This window comes from Lolium rigidum, chromosome 5 (assembly GCF_022539505.1).
Source record: "Lolium rigidum isolate FL_2022 chromosome 5, APGP_CSIRO_Lrig_0.1, whole genome shotgun sequence".
In the NCBI taxonomy this organism is placed as follows: Eukaryota; Viridiplantae; Streptophyta; class Magnoliopsida; order Poales; family Poaceae; genus Lolium; species Lolium rigidum.
In genome coordinates this window covers 218,774,571-218,785,249 of record NC_061512.1, presented here as the reverse complement: position 1 = coordinate 218,785,249, position 10,679 = coordinate 218,774,571, and the positions used below count along the sequence as shown (strand labels likewise).

Sequence of the window (10,679 nt, the reverse complement as noted above, 5' to 3'; positions counted from 1 at the left end):
AGATCTACGACGATTTAGGGTTTTCACCGCATAATCGGATCATCCTACTCCGAGGTTGGGCCTCGCGGCCACGCACGGTGCTCGTAAGCCGATCCTAAACAAGGCCACAAAACCAACATGATGTTGATCCTCGGAACATCCCGTTTAGGACTTGCGAACGCCACCCTACGTGCCACTTTGGATCCTCCCCCCCTTTGTAAGGCCTAACTATTGCAGATATTAAACTAATCCTTGTAGAACAAGGAGTAATCGTAACGGATCAGATCTACTAAATAATGGTCAAGCGGGGTGCCGCCCCCACACCTGAGATAGGCGTGAGGGCGGCTAGATATGCAAGGGCTGCACTACGTAAGCATGCTTAAACGAAGAACAATGCTAACCCTAACATATCTAATGATAACTACGTTGCTCGCCATCAAAAGCGCTTCGATACGAGCAACGCATGAACAACGTGGGGCTTGTGCTGCCTAGATCGCAAGATGCGATCTAGGCGACATGTCGCTACCTGATAGAAACCCTCGAGACGAAGGAGTTGGCGATGCGCCGAGATTGGTTTGTTTTTGGGGTTGAACGTGAGTTGTTGTTTATTCCATAAACCCTAGGTACATATTTATAGTCCGGCGGACTCTCTAATGCGGGCGTGCACCAAACCGTGCACGAATAAGATTCTACTTTCTAAACTAAGATGTGATCTAATATCTTACAGATACAAGGGCAATTAAACCCAACTTGGTATAACAGGCCGATTCACGTAATCCTCCAGGTATACTTCCTTCAAGCCCATCTCGAATGCGGCCCACCTCTGACTCGGTTAAATTCTGGTGATAACAGAAGCACAAGATGTGGAGTAAATGTTTTTTAAATTAAGTACCTGTATTGCATATGTCTTTAAATTCTCTGCCTGTCTCCTTTGGAATATTAGTTTGGTAACTTGTTCTGCAAAACTGTTCAGACTGAGCTTCTCATTTAACAGACCATGCTTTAGGGATGCATTCATGCTTTACGAGCGCTGAGTAGATGTCATTCTTGCGCGAAGACGTTCTTGAAATAGGCTGAGATCCACTCCTCCACTGATTTCCCAGAGCTGCAACATCATGGGATCATCGTGCGGATTGTATTTGTCAAGTAGATTTCGCCAAGCGTGTTCAAATTCCGTAGGCATGAGTGGCCAATTCAGGATTGTTGTAAACTCAGCCTTGAAGGTCAAATACTTCTTGTACGAGACTCGACAAGTGTAGGTGGAATTTTTTCATCATATGCCATCGGCATAGTTTATGCAGTGTTTTAAAGAAAACACGAGGGATTGTTGCTGCCATGGACGGGCATTGGTCTGTAAATAAAAAGAAGGTGTCTACAAATCAATACACAAGTGAAGCAGGCAAATTGAATTTTCGGTTCAGATGTATATTATTTACTATGCTATATGTTCTCACAGAAATATGCAAAAGAATGTGCGTAAACGAGACTGTTAAAATTATTGTGGGTTGCTTCCCATTCATGCACCTTAAGAACGTTACGAACAGCCAATAAAATGAGTCTTCACTTTCATCCACGACTAGAGCACAAGCAAAAATAGAGGAGCGTAGGTGGTGGTTTACTCCAACAAAGACACCGAGGGGCATGTGGTGTCTGTTTGTTTTATATGTTGTATCAAATGTTATGCAATCCCGAAATCCTCGTATGATCCCCTACAGCTTGCAGGAGCCCAAAAGATATTCTTTATACGGTTTTCATCATCAAGCTGAAAATCGAACAAAAACTCTTTGTTGCAAGCTTTCATCTCTCCAAAGTAAGACAGAAGCTTATTAATATCATCCCTAATATCCTCTTGGGAATTTATTGCCTTCCTGCAATTATATGGATGGAAAGTACAGATTGCATTAGCAGGAAGTACAACCGTACTACAGTCGAAAGTACATGGAAAGATAGACATGCAGTAACAGGAATGTTTTTTCACACGTTAAGTACAGAGTTATCATAAATGGAATTTGAGGTTCACAAACAACTTTCATTACTATGTTGAAACGAGCAAAAAGGGGTAGAGTGTTGCTTTTACCTGTTTAGCAAGTCGCGCCCATGAAATGTTAAGTACTGCACGCCTCCCACCGATGAATATAGGATCGACAAAATTATCCGATGAGATAAATTATTAAACTGCAGGAACTTTACAAATTCCAGCAAAGAAGGGTCGAAATTTCTATGAGAATGTAGGAAATTCATCATGCTGGGGCTTTGAATCATATGGTGGTTGTGTTTGAATTTTATATTCTCAATTACATAAGTCTTGTCTGCCTTCTCTTTTACTCTAATACCAGCAAGGCAACCACATCGACTAGTGGTTTTATCACGCAAGCGATCAGTTTCTGCAACAGTGCTCTCGTAATGACCTTGTCGGTTGCAGTATAGGTATCTACTGGCACCATTGTGCTGTCCAGTTCTGACTCCAAAACCAGCAAGCCTTGCATATCTGTTGTAAAATATTTTGGCAGCCTCGAAATCTTTGAATACCATTTTTTTTTGGTAATAGATAATCTGGAAGATCATTATCCTGTAGAAACAAAAAACAATAGTACATTAGGCATTTCAACGAGAAGTACAAGTATGATAAACAAGAAAGTACAAGTATAATGTAGCAACAAGTACAAGTTTGATACAGCAAGATGTTCTGAAACTAAATTTCTTCAAATGTACTCACATGGCTGTAGCGACGTTGCTCCATCGGGTGTATACTGCTTCTTCTTCGGTGAGTATTGGGCAAGGCGGTGTCACCAATGATTTGTGTAACAATGGATCCGACGGGTCACGGCGAGGTAATCTAGACGATGAGGGTCGTACAGGTGCACGAGGAGGCAATCCAGAGGATGAGGGTCGTACAGGTGCACGAGGAGGCAATCCAGAGGATGAGGGATGTACAGGTGCACGTGGAGGAGGAAATCCAGACGATGAGGGATGTACATGTGCACGTGGAGGAGGAAATCCAGAGGTTGATGGACGTACAGGTGCACGTTGAGGAGGAATTCCAGAGGATGAGGGACGTACAGGTGCACGTGGAGGAGGAATTCCAGAGGATGAAGGTGTTGCTGGTTCCCTACTAGGCATTTTGTAGGCACTAGCATTATGCTTATTTGAATGCGCATATCCATCATATGGAATGTGATCTGGAGGATGTGTAGCACCAACCTCGGCAACCTTTCTAGCAGGTCGTCTAGTTGATAGGACACGTGCAATATTCAGGATATGTGGTGGGACAGCAGGACCTCGATTGTAAGGAATTTGTGACGTTGTCCCTGTTTCAGCACTTTTGTTCGTATCACAATTTGTTTCTGGACTATACATGTCTGAGTCCAATCCCGTTGTAAAAGGTGAGTAGCCAGTGACATAGAAGTTGCGTGGAATTTCAGGAGTCACCCACTGCAGAGGTTTTGGATCAAGCACAACTTCACTTCTTTTTTTTCGCCTAGCCATTGATTCATCCTGCGATAGTAGAATATCAGAGATTTTATGCGAATAAGTAATGGCAGTACACGTATGACAATTATAACTTGGATCAAATAACAAGTTCAAGATAAAAAGAGAAGTACTAATATGGAGAAAGAGAAGTACAATATAACCAACATTAGCAGTACAAGATAACTAAATACAACACTCAGGGATTACTAAGTTCAACTAGCATAACAGAGAAGTACAGGACACAGGCATTACTAAGTTCAATTACTAAAGTTCAAGTAGCAAAACAGAGAAGTACAGGTCACCGGAATTAATAAGTTCAAGTGCTGAAACAGAGAAGTACCGGACAAAAGGATTACTAAGTTCAACTAGCATAACAGAGAAGTACAGTCTACAAGCATTACTAAGTTCAATTTTACTAAAGTTCAAGTGCTGAAACAGAGAAGTACATGACACAAGCATTACTAAGTTCAACTAGCAAAACAGAGAAGTACAGCTCACAAGCATTACTAAGTTCAATTTACTAAAGTTCAAGTGCAGAAACAGAGAAGTACAGGACAAAAGGATTACTAAGTTCAAGTGCTAAGTTCAACTAGCAAAACAGAGAAGTACAGACTCACAAGCATTACTAAGTTCAAGTGCTGAAACAGAGAAATACAGGACAAAAGGATTACTAAGTTCAAGTGCTAAGTTCAAGTAGCAAAACAGAGAAGTACAAGGCACATGCATTAATGAGTTCAAGTGCTGAAACAGAGAAGTACAGGACAAAAGGATTACTAAGTTCAACTAGCATAACAGAGAAGTACAGTCTAGAGGCATTACTAAGTTCAATTTTACTAAAGTTCAAGTGCTGAAACAGAGAAGTACATGACACATGCATTACTAAGTTCAACTAGCAAAACAGAGAAGTACAGCTCACAAGCATTACTAAGTTCAATTTACTAAAGTTCAAGTGCAGAAACAGGGAAGTACAGGACAAAAGGATTACTAAGTTCAAGTGTTAAGTTCAACTAGCAAAACAGAGAAGTACAACTCACAAGCATTACTAAGTTCAAGTGCTGAAACAGAGAAATACAGGACAAAAGGATTACTAAGTTCAAGTGCTAAGTTCAAGTAGCAAAACAGAGAAGTACAGGGCACAGACATTAATGAGTTCAAGTGCTGAAACAGAGAAGTACAAGATAAAAGGATTACTAAGTTCAACTGGCATAACAGAGAAGTACGGTCTACATGCATTACTAAGTTCAATTTTGCTAAAGTTCAAGTGCTGAAATAGAGAAGTACATGACACAGGCATTACTAAGTTCAACTAGCAAAACAGAGAAGTACAGCTCACAAGCATTACTAAGTTCAATTTACTAAAGTTCAAGTGCAGAAACAGAGAAGTACAGGACAAAAGGATTACTAAGTTCAAGTGCTAAGTTCAACTAGCAAAACAGAGAAGTACAGCTCACAAGCATTACTAAGTTCAAGTGCTGAAACAGAGAAATACAGGACAAAAGGATTACTAAGTTCAAGTGCTAAGTTCAAGTAGCAAAACAGAGAAGTACATGGCACAGGCATTAATGAGTTCAAGTGCTGAAACAGAGAAGTACATGACAAAAGGATTACTAAGTTCAACTAGCATAATAGAGAAGTACAGGATACGGGCATTACTAAGTTCAAAGAGAAGTACTGGAGTTGCAGTAGAAGCAGAGAAGTACAATAAGCATACAAAATAAGTACAATTTCAATATTCGACAAGTATAATGTCATCACTTTTTTAGAATTACCAGATGACAAGTTTAGGTTTTAACACTGAGAAGTTCAAGATTATAGTTTCTATCTCACCTCATTTTGTTCAGATGTACTTCGTTTCAAAGGAGTAACTGCTGCAGATATACATGTTTCCCTTATTTTATCTGAGAGCAAAGTAGATTTGTGAGCAAATCGAGGTGAAGATCTTGTAGGAACGACATCTTCAACTCTTTTCCGTCGAATCTGCATCTTCTTAGATCTTGGAGGATCCATTTGCTTGGATTTCTTGAATTCAGACAATTTTTTTAGAAAAATCGAAGATTTTCAACTATGATTTGGCACTGCAGCATTTGTAGAGAAGGATCACAGAGCTGAAGAATTTGAAGACATCCCTGAAGAGACTTGCCGGAGAAGAGGGGGCTGCGACAGAGAAGAATTAGGCCGGGATCTAGCGCTGGAGAAGAATTTGGCACGCCGGAGAAGAAGTTGCCGCGCGAGCTCGGTCGCGCCGCGCGAGCTTGGTCGCTCCCCGACGGCGCCGGAGATGCGGTGCGGAGGTGGGGGTCGGGCGCGCGGTGGAGGCGGACGCGGGGAGGCGGACGCGGGGAGGCGGTGGCGGTGGCGGCGGGGTGGAGGCGGACGCGGGGTGGCGGCGGGGCGAGGTGGCGGCGGGGGCGAGGTGGCGGCGGGGACGGGGTGGAGGCGGACGCGGGGTGGAGGCGGAAGCGGGGCGGGATCGAGGCAGGTGGAGTTTGGTCGGGGATCTCGGTCGGAGCGGGCGTTCCGCCCAGAATCCCTTATATAGGGGCCGGAAGATGGAGATGCTCAGAATAATATTCTGAGCACCAGTTTCAGAATAGTGCTTCCCTATATATATATATATATATATATATATATATATATATATATATATATATATATATATATATATATATATATATCTTTACTATTATATTCCAGTTGGTCGTACGTCATACAACACGTTTGGTGAGGAGATTCGAAGGATTTTAACCGTTCGATCTAATCTGAGGTCTCCGGTTCGCTCCATCACCTTTCCACTTCTCTCCGCATAGGAGAGAATCAATCACAATTAAATCTCCTTTAATTATCCGTAATGGCATTTCCTTGCTATACAGTCAAGTACCGTAATTATGGACAAAATCTATACTACCAAACGAAGACAAGGTCGTTCCTTTTCCATCGGTTTTCTTTTCGTATGCTTTCCTCCCCGTCTCCTCTCTCTTGCAATCTCCTCCACCAACACCCAATCCCGGCCGCCTCCGCCGCCGATTGGCGCCACCATGACGATGCTCGTCTCTTCGTACTCCGATTCCACGGCTAATCCTATACGCCCAATGCCTCCGCCTGGCCGCAAAGAAGTCGTTCTCTCCAAGGTGCTCGGTGGGGATTCGTTCTGGCGCCCATTCATCTCTCGCGGGAACTGGAAGAGCTGCAGGGTACAGGGTGCGTGCTGGCCGCCCGAGGTGTGCTCTGGCTGTATGGGCTGCGGTGGCGAAGCTTGCCGCTGAAGTAAGGGAACCGGATGCGGGTGAGCTCGAGCGCGTGTAAGTGCAAATTTCTTTCACGATGACGTTTGGCGTCGGATTCACTGTGGTTAATCCACTAATAGTTGGTTTGTTTTCTTCGTTATCGTGATACTGCCTGTCTGCTTGCATGGAGGCAATTCAAAGGACACATGTTGTCTATATACCAAGTTCATAGTCTGAAGGAAATGTCATTCTCATTTTATTTCGGTTACGGAGTACATGATACTCTTCTTATAATTTCTCTAATTATTAATCGCTTGGTGGTGTCTTTACATGTTTGTGCTTGCACGGACTAAGCTATCTCTCTGCAGTACGTTGTCAAATCGATCTTGAAAATCTTTTCGTCTCAACCTCTGTTTTTTTTTTGTAGATCATGCTTCAGATAAGTGGTTATGTTGACCAGATCACCAGGGGAATGGTAAATTTGCTTTCCAGGTTTTGGAGTTGGACACATGCGAGATACCAAAACAAAAGGCAAGATAGCCTGCCAATGCCACCAGTGTAATATTCTTAAAAGTCTCATGCCCTGACGCACGTATTCTAATTGGGGGTATCAACACACAGTTCCACATTTTTAAGGTATATGGATTTGGGGCACTCCTGTTGAAGTTGATGGCTCCAAAGTGTCCGTCCTTTACCTGAACAAGGATTTGAGAGCATTGGAAATTTAATAGTAAAGATTATTAATTTCTCATTCAGATGTGTTTTGGGGCCTTTTGTTTTCATCTTAGGATATTTGCTCTTGTAATTTTTTTTACTTCTCTTCTTGTCTACAATCTCCCTGAGAGAATGCATTTCTATGGTCTTTGATGCCTTCAGTCCCTCACCGCAACTCATATTTGATACTCTGCTTTAACTAAATACTCTGCTTTAACTAAATAAGCATCTCCTTGTCTTAGTATGAGCTTGATATACAAACTGAACAACACGTTGAACATGAAGATCTGGGAGAGGGAGCAACCCACATCCTGTGTTGGAAAAATAAAGGTAATTGTGTTACTCGATACTCCCATATTTATTGTCCAGCTTTTATCCTTGATTGCAGAAAATTGGACTTATTAGTGATCGTGACCGGTGGTTGACAGCTGGGAATTATATCTTCTCCAGGAAAACGATGAGGATGAGACCTACGGTGGTTGAAATCAATCAACCTGAAAACAGTACTGTTCATCTGCTCCCTATGACCTGATGCAATCTCCTGAGACCAAGGCACTGGGCTTTGCTGCAGGATTTAGATCTTCCTATCTATTTGCCTACGTGTTTGGTATACTTTTCACCCTCTCATGTTTCCGTTTCCACAAAACAGAATCTGATGTTGAATACTACCATTTTCAAGGTATCGGGATGTACAATACGTAGAAACTGGTGCCACAGGAGGCCTATCACATTGGATGTTCTTCCTATGAAGTCAGGCGCTTCTACACACTTTGGACTTTTTTAGCTAGGATGTTTCTAAATAGATTAGCAGCATCACAAATGCATTTTCTTCAGCTATGCACACCAATAACAGTTAATTTGAATAAAAGACGCTGTTAGATAACCATTCTAGACGGAGCTGCTGGGATCTATTAGGATTATCATCGAGGCTGATTCGGAACTGTTGATGCTAGCACTCAATAAGCGCCAATGCAACGCTGGAAGATCTGAAACTACAGCTCGTATTTGTTTCTCCAGTTGTGAGGTCATAGCTTGTAGGAGAGAGGAAAATACACCGGCACATGAGATGGAAAGTTAGGAAGCCAAGCAAACATAATATAATGTTTTAGTTTCTACCTGATAAATACCATTGATATTAACATTATTACTGCAGTTCATCATCTTGATGGTGCTTATAATTAGAGCTGCTGCTTGGTTTTTCCCTGGATCATCCAAAATTCTTCGATGTTTAATGTAAGATTTCAAAGTATATTATACTTCAGTTGATGGCACTATGTCAATTAGTGGTCCATTCTCTAGAGGATTTTCTTACAGGACAATGTTTGTTCACTTTCCAGGGGGATTTTGTGGAACAACTCATTCACGGACGCGCGTGTGACGGCGTTGAGTATGTGTGGCCAGGGATGGAGTTGACAGGGAGTGGCAGCAAGCGGTGGGTGGTCATCCCAGCGAGCCAGGGCTTCGGCGAGAACATCGCCGACTTCGGAGACGATGGCGTAATCTACTCCGCCTCCATAGGCGGGTCGCGTGGAACCGCCTTCTGTTCGGACCTGGAACCGTCCTGTCTTGACTCTTTAATCCCGTCGACCCGGAGTCTAGCATTGTCACCTGAAAGTGGGTGAGAGCCTGGACGTCGCCCACAGAGAAGGTGATTGCTAATCGACTACACATCATGGCTGCACTTGCACCACCTATTCTCTGAGCACTTGTGTAACTTAGGAGCGAGGCTTCGGTGCCGATTCTTTTTTGGGGACAATAACATGTGTTGCTCTCTTGCAATATTGAAAATGAGCACTTCTCACCATGTTCACCTAACTAGGTTTGTCGGTTCACCTAAAGCATGTGCCATATTGCTTGTCAAGGAACATGTTTCGGCAAAATAATTTGGTTGTAGGTGCACATTATTCAGTATTTCCTAGAAATAATTTGTATACAACATGAAGGAGTTTTTTTTTTGGTAAAATATACTCGAGGATAAGTGAATATTCCTCAAAACTGTTTAGTTGTACACAACATGAATAAATAATAATATGAAGTTAACTGTTTATCTTATTAGCAACTTTACTTAAAGCCAAAGAAATGTGCAGATATATTCATGTAATGCTTTGCATAACTTGAAGCTAATTGTTTTTTTTGTGGATCCACAACAGCATGGTGCTCATCGAGTAGTGTGCATCCACTGGCTCAACAATATTAGGTGAGATCGATTGGTTGCTATGTATGTGAATGAATGTGCTACTGATGTAATTTTATTGATTTGATACATGTTAGAGTTATGAACGTCTAACTATGTTATTCATTCCTTCTTTACTATAACAATACTCATAAACACTAGGTGCATAACTTCTATGGCAACACCTTTTTTGCGGATAATCTATGGCAACACCTTGTAGTATTGACAATGATCACGCTACTCAGGTCGTCTTCTCAAGTCTTGAAGTATATATGATCGCCATAATTTTTATCTTTGTAGCATCTAAAAGTTCTCAGGTTTTGTCTATTTTCCATTTAGTTTCCATGGCCTGTTCTAAGAACACGCAAGGGGGTAATTCGCTCAGAAATATGAAGTGCAAGTATACGCATTTAGTAGTTGCAGGAACTGAGACAAAGGCCAAATATAGCATGCTTGGTAGGAGAACTACGCAATTAACGTTGGAGCTGTTGGCAGAAATAAATGGGGAACACCAAACACTGGCCTAACATTCCTGTGATGTGGGGGTGGAGGAGACAAGGTTTGATCCGTTATGGAGACCAAAGGTTACTTGATTGTCTGAAGAGAGAAAGAAAGTTGTAACATATGATCGTAAACAGTAACACATGCAGAAAGTAGGAAGATCGGAATAGGCTAGATAATCTAAAAAAAAGGAAGAGGCTAAATTGTAGTATGTCGTCTGATGATTTTTTAAAATATGCATAAACCATGAAATTATGTGAAATGAAATTTTTAATGCTTTTGGAACACTATGTGTGTCTGTATTTGTAATATATGAATATGTATGTGTATTCATATTTCCATATGTGAAATTATGTGAAATGAAAGTTTTAATTTTTTCGGAACACTATGTGTGTCTGTATTTGTAATATATGAATATGTATGTGTATTCATATTTCCATATGTGCATGTGCAAAGACATTAGTCAATTAGTTAATTTTGTGGTATAACTAGATTTCCTGCATTTCCTCGGTTATCTAGGTGTGATTATTCACGCTTGCTTTCGTTCAGCTGGTCTTGGCATGAAGAGAGTGGGATCACTAGAGTTCAGAGTTCAAGATGAAGGCATGTTATGAACG

The 10,679-nt window shown here is 41.7% G+C and overlaps 1 long non-coding RNA gene across 1 annotated transcript; it reads left to right on the top strand.

The window, feature by feature from the left end:
- The first annotated feature begins 8,991 nt into the window (after positions 1 to 8,991).
- On the top strand, positions 8,992 to 10,138 carry LOC124658177. The gene is made up of 3 exons (XR_006989041.1): positions 8,992 to 9,036; positions 9,539 to 9,585; positions 9,724 to 10,138. It is a non-coding gene; the product is annotated as an uncharacterized LOC124658177 (long non-coding RNA).
- Positions 10,139 to 10,679: the final 541 nt, after the last annotated feature.